This window comes from Triticum aestivum, chromosome 1A (assembly GCF_018294505.1).
Source record: "Triticum aestivum cultivar Chinese Spring chromosome 1A, IWGSC CS RefSeq v2.1, whole genome shotgun sequence".
Taxonomy (NCBI): Eukaryota; Viridiplantae; Streptophyta; class Magnoliopsida; order Poales; family Poaceae; genus Triticum; species Triticum aestivum.
In genome coordinates this window covers 408,283,020-408,297,996 of record NC_057794.1, presented here as the reverse complement: position 1 = coordinate 408,297,996, position 14,977 = coordinate 408,283,020, and the positions used below count along the sequence as shown (strand labels likewise).

General features: G+C 43.1%; 1 long non-coding RNA gene across 1 annotated transcript; it reads right to left on the bottom strand.

Moving 5' to 3' along the window:
• Positions 1-451: 451 nt before the first annotated feature.
• Positions 452-2,445, bottom strand: LOC123140101 (uncharacterized). The gene is made up of 3 exons (XR_006469806.1): positions 1,447-2,445; positions 1,117-1,154; positions 452-599 (listed from the first exon to the last, which is right to left on the bottom strand). It is a non-coding gene; the product is annotated as an uncharacterized lncRNA (long non-coding RNA).
• Between the last annotated feature and the right edge of the window lie 12,532 nt (positions 2,446-14,977).

The window sequence follows — 14,977 nt, the reverse complement described above, 5'->3', positions numbered from 1 at the left end:
CAGTCTCCGTAGTGGTCTTGGGCTGGTGCGTAGGTTGGAATTTTTTTCTTTTCTACTGCATTACCCAACAAAATGCATATGCAACAAATTGAAATTTACGGTAGGATGAAAGACCAAAGAAAAATAAATAATCTTAGTGAGTTCATATAGAAGAGAGAAGATGTGAATCCAACGGACAAAGAAAATGTTAGTACATGGTAATATTACGGTCTAATAGATCTGACTCCTTATAAGAGAGCACGTGAATGAACAGAAGCTTTATAAAATTCCCATCAGGGATGATCCCATAGAAGTTATTTTGCAGATGGAATAGGTGCACAGGTAATAAAATATATATATTTCAATTTTTTGGTGTTTTACTGAATGCTATATATCCTTCTATAGCTAAATAATTATCTTATCTACACTCTAAACAAGTTCTCGAGGAAACAATGGCCAAATGTAGCAGCAACTATAAACTAGCCAATACAAGGAAGATAATCCAAAGGAAGAGCTCATCAAATTCTGTTTCCAACAGCAAGGGCAATATGGCAGAACTGGTCTTCTGAAGATACTTCCAAATGAATTGGGTGTGTGGCTTTGTCACCTTGGCGAATCATCTAAATTTTAAACAGAAGAAATGATATCTACATCATTGTTGTATAAGATCTAAGTTTTCTCAAAGAAGCATGTTACTACATAACCATCCAATGCAAGGCAATAACATAACAACAACCTCTTATTGGATGGAAAGAAAAGAATATGCTAATGGTGCACTGACAAAATCTCTTATACCATTTGGATATTACAAGGAATAACCAGTGGTTGTACTACACACTTCACAAAAAATGGCAATATGGGATATGTATCCAAACGACCATTGTTAGAAAGAAGCATATATACACATGTAAGTGGGCAAATGACGTACAAACAATTGTATGGATACACGTGGACAGAGATGGAAAAAGGTAAGGACCTAATCCCATGGCAGCATTTCTGTCATCTATGTCCTCTAAAGAAACGAACGGGACTACAGCAACTAGCTCACTAGAAAAAGAATAGTCGCGTCCAACATAGATGTAAGCACAGACGACACACATGCACAGAAGAAGATCAAGGGATAGAAGAATCACCAACCTATAAACCCAGACATCAAGTTGCAGAAAGATCACCACCTGCAAATAAGAAAATGGAGCGCCAAAGAAGCTAAATTAGTCAAAAAAATCTAAGAGAAAAGGACTAAAATAATGATCTTTAGAGAACAATGGTAAAGAAATAATCATTTTAATTACTTCAAGACGTTCAATATATCATGTGTGCCTTAAGTCGTATAATAATGTAGAAGCCAGTGAACAATGGTAAAGAAATAATCATTCTAGTTACTTCATGAAGTTCAATATATCATGTGTGCCTTAAATCGTATAATAATGTAGAAGTAACTACAACCAAGAGGAAGATAACACACACCTTAGGATAAAAGATGAGCAGTGAGCATTCGGCCTGAACCAGGGACATCATTGTAACGACCAAACCTGATAAGATTCGAGTCTCTGTGCTCATTATGCTAGTCCCTGGATCGATTCACTAGCACACACAGTACATAGGAATATCAAAGTACCAAGTGCATCATTTACTACAACGTATGATCCAGAATTTATAAAGTGCTACAAACCGAGTAGCACATAGCTAGCTTTATTAAATAAAATAGTGGAAGGTAGTATAAATAAACAATGAGTCTCATCAATGCCCACTGGCGAAATGCTGAGTGAAGACTCATGACTCTACTTTATCTCACTGATCATCTGAATATCCTACAACATGATAACTTGCAGCCAGAAGGGTAAATACATTGAATGTATTGGCAAATAACACAAGTGATATAGCAAACCTACATCCACAAAGCAATGTATGACAAATAGAACACTCAAGTTGGTTTGGCATAAACTAACTTCATCTACCTCCACTGTCAAGGTTTACCATCGCCTCTAATTTATCCGCCCAAGAGAACCCAAGAAATCCTAGTTTAACATGACAAGAACTTCCAAAGTCTCTCAAGTGCGCTCTGTCAGTGGGCATTCTCTAGGAACGATAGAGCGCTTTGCCAAGGACGCATTCACCTGATTTAAGTTCCAAAACTATACCTCGCCTCAAGTGGGCTCTGTCAGTGGCGCATTCTCTAGGGACAATAGAGCACTCTGCCAGTGACGCATTCACCTGGTAAAAAGTCCCGAGCCTACAACTATAAACGCTCACCACTTACATGAATCACTCGAGACCAAACCATGCCTACCATAACAATGTGAAGCACACAATCACATAATACAATCAATACCCAAATATGACAACAGAGAACATACGGATCAAACCAAGCACACATCATAGCATAAAAAACCCACACATGCATAGCAGAATATAGGATGAGCATAATCTAAAGTGCAAACTTGCCTTGAACGATGCTGAAGTATCCTAACACTTAATTCTGATCCACTTTGCACTCCATACAATATATATATATATATATATATATATATATATATATATATATATATATATATATACATATATATATATATATGTTTAATGAAGGCATCGATAAATAAACCATTCTCGCATAATGCTAAAATAATGTCAACATCATGAAATTAAATAAAATTCGATAAATGGAACCTATCATTAGGTAAAATATATCCTACATGCTAATAGGATCATAATGCAAAAAGAATCAAATAAATTGGATAAACAGTTTGAAAGATATGGCCTTCGGAAGGTGAATTCAAATTTTAACAGTGCAAAAGTGTGAAATTGTGATTCTCCTAGATTCTCTTGGTCAACATGAGTACACAGGAAAACGAATCACTCAATTTGACTAAACAGATCAAGAGATATAGCTAACCGAAATTTGGGTGAAAATCTGTCCCAAAAGGACTTTGAGCTGCTGCGGCTACTGTAGAATGTGGCCACGTGGCGCAATGCTATTGGCCAGAAACTGTCCGCTGTGGTAGCTAAAGAGCCGAATTCTAGTGCATACCGGTTGGAAGAAAAAACAGAAATTGATCTGGGCGGTCCACATCGGACGGATGGGAGATGTGCTCACCAGAGAACAGAGGCTGGGTGGCCGGACTTAGGAAGACGACGGCGCGAGCGGCCCAATGGTGACGCGGGGAACGGCCACGGCGGGTCTCTGGTGACAGAAAGTCAACCAGTGGACGAGCAGCTCCACGATGAGTCGGATGGAGATCTCGGCGGCGACGATTACGTCCTCTGGTGGCGTCGGTGAGCGACTGATGCAACGGCGGCTGTACTCTGCTTCGGGCGGAGGTCCTAGGGATCGATTTGATGCTTCCCTGTGCGAGATATATGGTTATGGAGACATAGGAAATCAAGACGAAGACGACAGAGGGTAAGGGAGGCGCTGGAAACCTTCTGTGGCAACGAATTTGACCGGTGACGGAAGCTTCAAGTGGCTGTACTCCGGCGAGATCGGGAGGACGCCCTAGGGCGCGGGAGAACTTTGTTTTTGCGAAAATCGATAGAGGAGGATTCGGCCAGAATATATAGGGGGTCGGGCGTGGTAGAAGGATCAAAAACAGATGTGAATCGAGAAGGATTGGAGTCGGGTTGACTCGTCATCGTGCATGAACAGGAGTTTCACCCGAGGAGAACGATGACCAGCTGTGGTCCACCCGTCAGCGGCAGGGAGGGAAAGAAAAGAAAAACAAAACAAAGGAAAGAAAGAGAGCTCTGCGGGGTGGGCTGCTTGCTGAGCAAATGGGCCCCTGGCCTGCTAGCTGCTGCTGCTGCTGCGCGGCGTTGCGCGCACGAGCGAGGAAAAGGAATGGGTTGCTGCTAGCCCAGATGAACAGTAAAACCTGGGAACAAATTTATATTATATACAGATCATATACTTGGCTACAATAAAATACCTAATGACTTCCTAAAAATAGAAAAACATATAGTAGAATCCTAATGCTACTATATACTACAGTAAATATATTCCCAGCCCTAATGCGGTTTTGTAAAATATATTTTACGCAATAAAGAACACATAAAGAGCAGTATGAACCAAAACGAAAAAATCATTTGGAGTTTATAAAATTGAAAAAATACATCAGGAGAACTCCAAATAATATACTGATCATTATGAACTTTTTATAACAGGGGAGAAGTCATGTTATCTCCACTCCAATAATTTGCCTTAAGTTGCAATAACGATTTGAATATTCAGAAAATTCAAATATGCATAGGAATCAAGATGAAAAATAATGATCCTATTAACATACCAAATCTGAAAATTTGGGATGTTACAATCATAAGTCAAATTAGTAGAAGCATGACTCAAAATATGAAAATCCAGGTGTATGAGCGGTAGAATGTACGGCATAAAAAATAACACTACGATTCCATGATGTTGCTACCTAGAGCAATGGATCACACATAGTTTGCGGAAAATTATCTCATCTAGGAGACATCCGCCATAAATACTTGCTGATTGATGTTCTTCCAATTCATAATACAAATGCATGCCTCATAAACACCTGTAGGTCATTATCAAGATCAGGCCACTAGACCATTTAAGCATCCTTCATGGACAAGGGAAGTCAAAACTACAAACAATTCAGAAAATCAAGATGCAGTTTAAGGAAGAAGGGAGAGATGAGGTCTAGTGTTTATTCAGAGTGTAATCATTGACCTGTCGCTATCTATCCATCTAAACTGATCTACACTACAAGGCTGCTTTAAAACTGAAGCAAGAAGTAATTAAGATGAAAATTCATTAGAACCATTTTGACCCAATTGATGCATTAAGTAGCGTTCAGACTTCAGAGAACGCAGAAAATGAATATATAAGCGTATAAAAGTTAATGTACCATTTGTACTGGTACTTCAAATTGGACTAAAAAGCGAAATGTTCGATGACATAAGACGGCAGATAAGTGTTTCAAACCAAAATGAACCTGCAAATCAATACCAGCTCGTGGGTGGTGACAAACGTACAAGAGATCTTGACCCGTGTAGCTAGAGCCTCATGGATGCACTGGCTCTGATTAGGAAAGTCTCCTCCAGGGAATATCTCATCACTTTTGTATGATGTAACCCAAAGATTATGCTTTAAAAATTCATCTCTTCTCTGGAACTGTGCCTCTGGCAGGAAAAATGGCAGACAATTTGAACCAGGTATGAGCTTGTAACTTGTTGGCTGCCCAGTATGATTTACGGTCCTTGTGTTCCTTACATGATCAACATGCAAAGAACAACTTATCAAAACAAAGTATGTAGGCAACAACGTAACAAAAGGTTAAATATCCAAATTCTTTATGTGTGGTTCAGAGACGGAAAATAACAAATTGAGATGTCGCATGCCCTCATACATACACACATGCTTGTGAATGATCAATAACCTGAAAAGGAAAGACTATTTAGCACGCATAATGTTCCCTTTCTGTCTTCTCAAAAACTTGCAAGGGCCCAAAACCTAAAAGAGGATCCATGAGTATATTTTGACTTGCTTAATGTTTATGATGAAATACAAGCATAAAACTTGGATGTCCCTCCCATCCAGAACGCGTGTTGCAAAAACACAACCTTCATAATCTATCTTGTCTCGTACTGCCCCAATTTTATTATAATAGCAAAAAGATGGCAGGGCAGTACCATAAAAAGCCACAGCAAGCAAACCATTTTGCAATTCAGATGAAAAGGAAACATTAGCAGCTGTCTGCAGAGCAGTATCTACGGCGGAGGGAACAAATTCAAGTTCTGTGCAATGCACAATCCTCAGCAAGGCACCATCAAGTTAGCCTGTTCTCTCCCTGCCTCCTTAATCTGATAATAGTAACCCCTCGACCCTCCACTCTCAGTTTCATATCAGATCAAGAGAGAGAGGACACACCTGGGAAAGAGCGCACCCGGACAAAACCCACGCCATCCCTCTAATCCGTCACCGAGGGGTTGCCTCCTGCCTAGGTCAGGCGAAAAGAACGACCGTCCAAATGGCGCATATCTGTCAGATAAACCAATTAGAAATATTATCTTCTTCATCACCTCTTGCATATCCTCTGTTGAGTTAATATAACATAAATAATGCTGGCATGTCATTGCTACCTTGCAAAGGACAGCTCCCAAAGCAAAATGTCAAGAACTTGCAACGCCTCCTGGGGTGCTTCTGCGTGCTTCCCGGCCAAAACATCCCGAGGCGATGAAGGTCGGCTCGCGTGACAAACTTAATCACCACCTTAAAATTCCTTTGTCGTCTGAATCAAAAAGAAAAGAAAAATACATTCAGAACACTGAACACATACAAACCAGCCGGGGACAAAATAAATATTGATTGTGAAATAGCTGACCTCTGGGAGTCAGAGCCATCATCATCGTCAAGCAGAGTGATCTGAAACTCTTTGGCAGTGAAATGCGGTGGGCCTGCCGTGTACAGGCTCTTCCTGCCATCGTACACCGGCAGGTAACAAACAGGATCACATGATAGCGAATGATTGATAAACAACATAACTGAAAATGGTAAATATATATAATTGGCGTGGGTGCTGTCGAGGGTCATGCCGGCGTGTGGAAAAAGTCTCGTGCCATTTGACGGAGTCAAAAAAACATAGTGTGGAACCCTCCTCCGGTAGACCGAAACGGTGCTCGTTGCACAAGGTCCACGTGATTGCATGCATGCAATTGCACGAAAGTGTGCGAACATGTGGGCACGGCCGATGTAGGGCCTCACGCAAGGTTGGAATGAAAATAGACACAAAACAAATGTTGCGTCACGTCCGGCCAGTGTTTTAGGGGTTTTTCACCGGGAAAATCCTAGGAAATGCATCGAGCGTCAGAAAAATATGAAAATTGGCATGGGTGCTGTCGAGGGTGATGCCAACGTGTGGAAAAAGTCTCGTGCCATTTGACGGAGTCAAAAAAACGTAGTGTGGAACCCCCCCCCTCTGGTAGACCGAAACGGGGCTCGTTGCACAAGGTCCACGTGATCGCATGCATGCAATTCCATGAAAGTGTGCGTACATGTGGGCACGGCCGACGTAGGGCCCCACGCAAGGTTGAAACGAAAAGGGACACAAAACGAACGTTGTGTCACGTCCGGCCAGTGTTTTAGGAGGTTTTCACCGGGAAAATCCTAGGAAATGCATCGAGCGTCAGAAAAATATGAAAATTGGCGTGGGTGCTGTCGAGGGTGATGCCGACGTGTGGAAAAAGTCCCGTGACATTTGACGGAGTCAAAAAAACATAGTGTGGAACCACCCTCTGGTAGACCGAAATGAGGCTCGTTGCACAAGGTCCACGTGATCGCATGCATGCAATTGCACGAAAGTGTGCGTACATGTGGGCACGGCTGACGTAGGGCCCCACGCAAGGTTGGAACAAAAACGGACATAAAACGAACGTTGTGTCACGTCCGTCCAGTGTTTTAGGGGTTTTTCACCGGGAAAATCCTAGGAAATGCATCGAGCGTCAGAAAAATATGAAAATTGGCGTGGGTGCTGTCGAGGGTGATGCCAATGTGTGGAAAAATGCTTGTGCCATTTGACGGAGTCAAAAAAACGTAGTGTGGAACCCCCCTCCGGTAGACCGAAATGGGGCTCGTTGCACAAGGTCCACGTGATCGCATGCATGAAATGAAACAATTTTTTGCGAGGGTGTGTGCATGCCCAATGTAGGCCCTCACGCAAGATATGAACGAAATCGGACACCGAACGCACGTCGCGTCACGTTCGGGCAGTGTTTTAAGGTATTTTCACCGGAAAAACGGTAGAAAATGCATAAGACGTCAGAAAATAATAAAAATTGTTGTGCATGCTCCCGATGATTCCTGGAGTACGTGGAAAAAATTGGGGATCGTTCGGTCGAGGTGGAAAAAAAACGTCTTTGAGAGTAGCCCGACCGGCACACCGGAACGGTACTGGTTGCACTAGGGGGCGTGATCGCATGCATGAAATGAAACTATTTTTTGCGAGGGTGTGTGCATGCCCAATGTAGGCCCCAGGAAAGCTATGAACGAAATCGGACACCGAACGCACGTCGCGTCACGTCGGGTAAGTGTTTTAGGATATTTTCGCCCGAAAAACCGTAGAAAATGCATCAGACGTCGAAAAATAATGAAAAACCCCTGGAGTACGTGGAAAAAGTTGGGGATCGTTCGGTCGGTGTGAAAAAAAACGTCTTTGAGAGTAGCCAACGTGTGGAAAAAGTCTCGTGTCATTTGGCAGAGTAAAAAAAATACCTATCAATCAATGTATTTTTTGATAATGGTTGTTTTAAAAAACAAACGCAACTAATGATTGGAAAAAAACTAATAAATGGGTTCGTAGAAAAAAATTAATGGATAGGCCCCGCGTATACATGCATATCCATCGGGGGTCAAAGCCCAAGTGGACGCCGCCTCCACGCCTCCACGATGGCCAGTCCACGCCGCCTCCACGCCTCCACGCCGCCTCCACGATCGCCTCCCCCGACGCCATCTGCGGCCAACGCCGCCCCAGACGCCCGCGACGGCCCCGACGCCATCTGCCACCGACGCCAGCTCACGCCGACGCACCAGACAGCGACTGCCCCGACACGATCTGCCCCCGACTCCATCTGCGGCCGACACCGACGCCCCCAAGTTTGTGAACACAGATTCGGACCTACTTGCATGTTTCATGTGCTTTATCATGGATAACCTTGATCCTAGAATTTTTTGTCCTAGATCAGTAGAGTGTGTAGTTAGAGTTTGTTAGTTGATTGAGAGCGGGCTGCATGTGCCACTCATTGTGTTACCGAGAGTCGCGTCCGGAAGATACCAAGTGCATCGCTTCTTTGAGGAGAGGAAAGATAGTGCACTAAGTACTGCGTAAATACATTCATGCATGAGTGGCTGATACATGCACTGTAAATACCATAGTTTTTCTTAGTTCTGTCAAAACCACCTAAGTGTTTGGCTATAGTGTAGTTTTGCTATAGTTTTGGTAATAATTATGCATGCATGACAGCTGATCCTAATTCAGTTTTTCTAGGTATATACAGCAGGAAAACCATGGTATAACAAATACTATGGCATCTTAAACCACCTACCTGTTCTAGTCCAAACACCTCAAAGTATTAAATACCAAAGCTTTTTTCAGAATGTGTAATTGATTATGTCTAATGTGAATGAGCTTATATATCTATGAATTTTATTTACAGGTTGCGACCGACGCCATCTGCCGCCAACGCCACCGCGCCGTCGTCCCCCAGGGTCGGCCCTGATCCCATGGCACGTGGTACTATGCATTCATCATGTTTATCATGTACCCATATAAAGTAGCTAACATTATTTTTGCTCCTATTCCTAGCGACGGTGGAGTACGGAGAGATTTTTTGTTCGGTTGAGAAGTGGTGTCTCTTGGTCAGCAAACTAAACTCTAGGCAGAAAAAGCGTTTTGCAAGCACTAGTCTTGAAAAAATGCTGATGATTCCTAGTGCGCTCATGCGAAAATGTTTGCTCAAGTTCATTATTAAATCATATGCGTTGGACAGAAAAAGGTTCATCATGCCATCAAAAAACGGTGCGATATCATTGCGCACCGAAGATGTGTTTAACATTTTCGGGCTTCAGAACAAGGGCAAAGATGCCATGAAAGCGCTAGGAAAAGGGGGGTTAAAGGCGAAGGTGAAGGTGCCTAGTCGCTTTCTAGATTTCAATACGGGGGAAATGATGATAGAAGAGCTGATTGAGAACACCGTTGCCAGTGGCACGTATGGTGATGATTTTCTCCGTAGATTCTGGTTCTTCTAGGCACGGTTCTTGCACCGCAGTCCACGAAAGAAGTTCCTAATGCTTATTACAAGTTAGTGCACGATGTGGAGGCCATCAAAGCATTTAATTGGAACGCGTTTGCGTTGAAGGCATCACAAAGACCTTATCAGATCTTACAAAATTTATTTGGCCGATCAGAAACCTGGCCCTCCTACAGGTAAATCTTATGTTATATTTGTTTCTTTCGAACTGTAGTTTGTGAAAAAAATTGCTAATATACTTCATGTTCATGCTGTACTTGTTTTGGGAGAAAGTGCAGCCACTGGATGATGAGGCATTTGATCCATTGTCTCATGAATATCCGTTGATGCTTAATTGGTCAGAAGATGAGGCTAAGAAGCGTGACGCGTACGACACGTCATACGACCATGGTAATGGGACGGTAAGTTACTATTTATATGTTACTATTTCGTACTGCATGCACTTATGTTACTATTTATATGTTGAGAAATTTAAATTGATTTTACCTGTCACAGATTGATGACGTGATAAGTGAGAAGTATAGGCAGACATTAATTGCTCAACAAGGAAGAAAGGCGGAGGAAGAATTAGAGCAAGAAGATCGTGCCCAAAAAAAAGAAAGATAATAGAGATGAGGCTTCATCGAGCAGGGATAGTACATTAGATCAAGTGATGAAATGCATCAAAGATATGCAAAAAGAAATTAGACTTCTCCCTCAAAAATGTGCTCTGGTAATATGAGTGATGTGTACTTCAGTTTACATTGGATTATTCATAATTTATGCATGTAGTTAATGCTTTCGACGTGTCATTGCAGATAGTAGTGGAGAAGCTGGAGAAGAAAGGTCTGCTCTTCAAGCCAAACAAGGGGTCTGATGATGACATTGAGTTTGTGGAGCATAATGAAGACTGGGTGGGGAAGTATGGTCCATCAAAATACAAATCATCGAAATATTGGACAGATGTAAAATCAACTCCTGCAAAAGAAGATATGGACAATAGGGTGGACGCATCCTTCACCACTCGGAATGGGAATAAATTGGCGCGTGAGAAAGGTGTGCATCACAACACACCTCGTACAAGAGATTAAGGCGACCCCTTCGTTATTGAGGACAATGGTAATTCACCCAACCCATCTCTTGTGACGGTAGAGACGAATGACTTTCCAGCTATTACTTCAACCCACAAGAATATGAATGAAGTGTCAGACGGGTCTAGTGCCGATAAATCTGAGCAGATTAGTACGGATAGTCTAAACACCCGTATTAAAAATGTGAAAGAAAATGGCACTCAGGAGAATGATAGGAAGGAGAATGATGGGAAACGCAAGAGGAAACAGTCAAAATATTGTCTTTCACCTTACCAGCAGAACGGTGGACGTAAACGTGCAAAGAAAAGTAAGTGCTAGGTAATTTATTCTTGCAACATACTTCTGTCCTTGCATGCACACTTTATTAACTCATTGTTTCTTAGTATTTTAGGTCTATTTGGTATAAGAGCTGATATGATTAATATTGATTACATTAGTGAGGATCACATACAGGCCGTGAAGGTTTATATCCGGACACTGGCAGACTCGGAGAAGCTTTGCAGCAAAACTGTCATGCACATGACGGGAATTGGTGGGGAAACATGTACACCTGAAATGCTTCAAGCCATCATTTCGAAAAAGTGGTTGCATGGCGGTGTAAGTATTAGCAATAATTTATTAAGTTGTACATGTCATTTACATAAATGATCTAATAGGCGTATTGATGTTATGTTATTTTGTTGGTCATCAATAGTTATTGCAACCATATGCAGACCCATAATCCTCGTGCTGACCGTCACATATTATCATCTTGGGTGTCCCACTGGCTTATTCTTCTTGCTGATGGAAAGGTTAACAACTCTAAGAGGCATTTTATGGATCATTTCACAAGCCAAACTAAAATGGTGTCTAGAGTTACTGAAGAGTATTTCATCAAAGATAAGGTACTTCAGTTTAGTATGATCATTCGTAGTACATCTGTGTGTACACCAACATGAATAAACTTTGTTGTAGGCATACTTTCCTTTTCATGTGGAAGAAAATCATTGGATAATAGTTCTTATGCACAACAAGAAAAAAGAGTTTCAAGTTTTAAACTCTACTGGTAAATGCAGCAAAAGAGTTCTTACAAAGATTGCTAAGCTAGTAAGCTTACAACGTTACATAAAACAATATATAGTTATTCGAAACGTACTTCATATGGATTTGTCATTTTTATTTCAAAGGGCAGAAATAGCTAATGATACAAAGGAGGTGAATGAACGGAACATCCTGACGTATCTTCCTGGCCAATAAGGGAGTACGATATGTCGTCACAAACAGATGGGTATGTTGCAAATGTTGAATTAGTATGTACTTGCATGATCCATCAATAATTGACTTGTGGTTTCTTGCAGAGTCTCTTGTGGTCTTTTCGTGGTGAAATGTGTTCAAAACTGGGACGGAGATGATTGGACATTTGAGTTCGATCAAGATTAGGTTAATGCTTCAAGGGGACGCATTCAAGCTGAAATACTTTTTTTAGAATGCAACACGAAGGAAGTAGTGAAAGAGAAGATCCTCAAGATCACGGAGAAGAAATGAGTCGGAGGATGGGGTGTTGGCTATTATCTCCACTAAAAAAAATGTGCCGTTGTCGGTACTTGATACAATTTACATATTAAGACATCTCTTTATTTGCAGTGGTCGGTATTTGCTACAATATCACTCTTATCTGCGGTATGCTTTAGCATGTTTCGCAACTAAATAAATGTGATGTGGTCTGCTACAATATCACTCTTATTTGCAGCATTGTGGGTGATGATTTTTGAACATGTTATATTCGCACTTTGTATTATGCACTTTTTGCCATTTTTAGTGTCGGCTAATATTATCCACTGTTCCCATTTTAACTTTGTATGTACTGCCATTTGTTTGTCATACTTCCTGTACATACGCATATACTTCCAATGATCCTTTGTATGTCAGCTTTGTAATCCCACATAAAAAGTGGTGGTAAGTGCGGGCAGTCCCACAAACGTCCAGCGGACTGACCATTTATAAAAAATAGTTAAGTTACAAAAAATGTCCAAAAGAAAAGTTATAAAAAAATGCCCAACCACCGCTGCTGGGCCCATAGTAGCTTACAGAACGTACCCAAATCAATCCCAAAGGCGACTCGGGTGGCTGATCGAGCCCACTAGCGGGCCCAGCAATGGGGTCCAACGGGGCACGGGAGAGTAGTAACAGAGGAGTTCGAAACGGGGGGCGGAGGCAGCTATTTAATCCACTCCTTCCCCCCCCCCCCCCCCGCTTCCGAGGTGGGACTAAAAACGGCGATGCTACCAGCCGCGTGGGCGACCAGAGGGGGCGTGGGCCAGGGGAGGAGCCCCACGCGGGCGAGGTGTCAGGACCCCGATTCCAAGTCACATCAATCTAGCCGGTAACACCTCATATCACTTTGCGGCCTCACGCACGGTATCCCACGGGTGTCGCCTTACCATGGCCCGAGACCGTTTGCGCCTTTTGGCTCACGTATATGATAGTGTCGCTAGCATCCATATGACAGAGAACCCGGGCCGACATGGCTAGTCGTGAACCCAAAGCGGCACAGACCTATGGAGACAGGCATACATGAATCACATCGAGCATGTCGGTCATCAGCGAGTGATCCCGGGCTGTAGCACTGGGCTAACAGGACTCCGGGGAACCCAGGCTGTAGCAGGCTAGGCAGGACTCCGGATATCACCGTGTGACATTTCCCCGAAGGGAAAGACATAGGAACGAAGTGAAACACATGCCGGCCAGTCAAGTGTCCTGAGCAGTAGTGCTGGGCTAGCAGGACTCCGGTGAACCGGGCTGTAGCGGACTACTATGGCTCGAGGAACACTAGACTACATTTCCCCATAAGAAAGGCTGCCAAGGATAAACAACTAGATTGTCAGATCCCACTCATACCGGGCATTTCAATCATACACACAATATGCCCGATATGAGTACATACAACATGGCATCACAACAAAACTCTACAACTCAAGTACTTTATTTAAAGGCTCCAGAGAGCCATACATAACAAGTTCATACAGATAGGGGTCACATGACCCGACACTCAAGTCATACAATCATACAAGCACATGCGGAAGCAACTAGTCTGAGTACAGACTCTAGAAAGAAAGAAGGCTTCTCGAAGCCTGTCTATCTACATAGGGCCCTCCATGGCCAGGATCACCACCTGGGTGGCTAGTCACTCGTCGACGTCAAGGTCTACGTAGAACCCATCGGAGGGGGCGGTGTTGTCGTCTGAAAACAGTAATTAAGCAAACATGAGTACAAAGGTACTCAGCAAGTCTTACATCAGAACCTACTATACATGCTTATTCTCAAGAAGGTGGTGGGGTTAATGCAGCAAGCCAGCTTTGACTCTTGGCTAAGCTATCCTACGGAACTCCACCAGTAAAATAGTTTTCGCACACGAGTCCACTACTCACCAACACAATACTCCACCGGGGATCCTCCCTCGTCATCCTACGAGAGGGCCATCCTCGGTACTCACACTTATCTTGAGTCTTTTAGTAGTATCCATTAACTTGTCTATGAACTGTATAGGCAACCAAGTAGTCCTTTACCGCGGACGCGGCTATTCGAATAGTTTTATACCCTGCAGGGGTGTACTTCTTCATACACGCTTTCACCACTTACCGCCGCTTACACGACATGTACTCGGCAACCTTCAAGCGGAAGCCCAGCGAGGGTGTCGGCCACGGCCTACCTAAACACTTAAGTCTCTAGTCCAGGTTTATCGCCTATCCAGGTTCCATCCGCAGGGAGTCCGGCCGAGGTTTCCACATACGGCCCCGAACGATGTGAACAGGGTCCCGAGACGCCAAACGGGCGCCCGGCATACCCGGCCACGGTGTATCTACCGCAACATAGCCCACCCCTAGGGTCAGCGCTACGCACGGCCGCCAACACATAACCTACAAACACCAGAAACTATTTGCAACTCCTGGACAGAGTACTAGGGTGATTAAGAAGCCGAGAGGGTCCATTGGTTTCGGGCCCAATGTACGGTAGTAACTGCATCTTAAATCACACATACAGATCTCAGTTCTTAGGGACGGCCTCAATGAAACAACCCACCATGTACTCCTACATGGCCTCTCATCGATACCTTTACCAAAACATGTTCAACACATCCCTCACATTACCGACATAAGCATTTCACTCTAGCCCATCACCCAGAT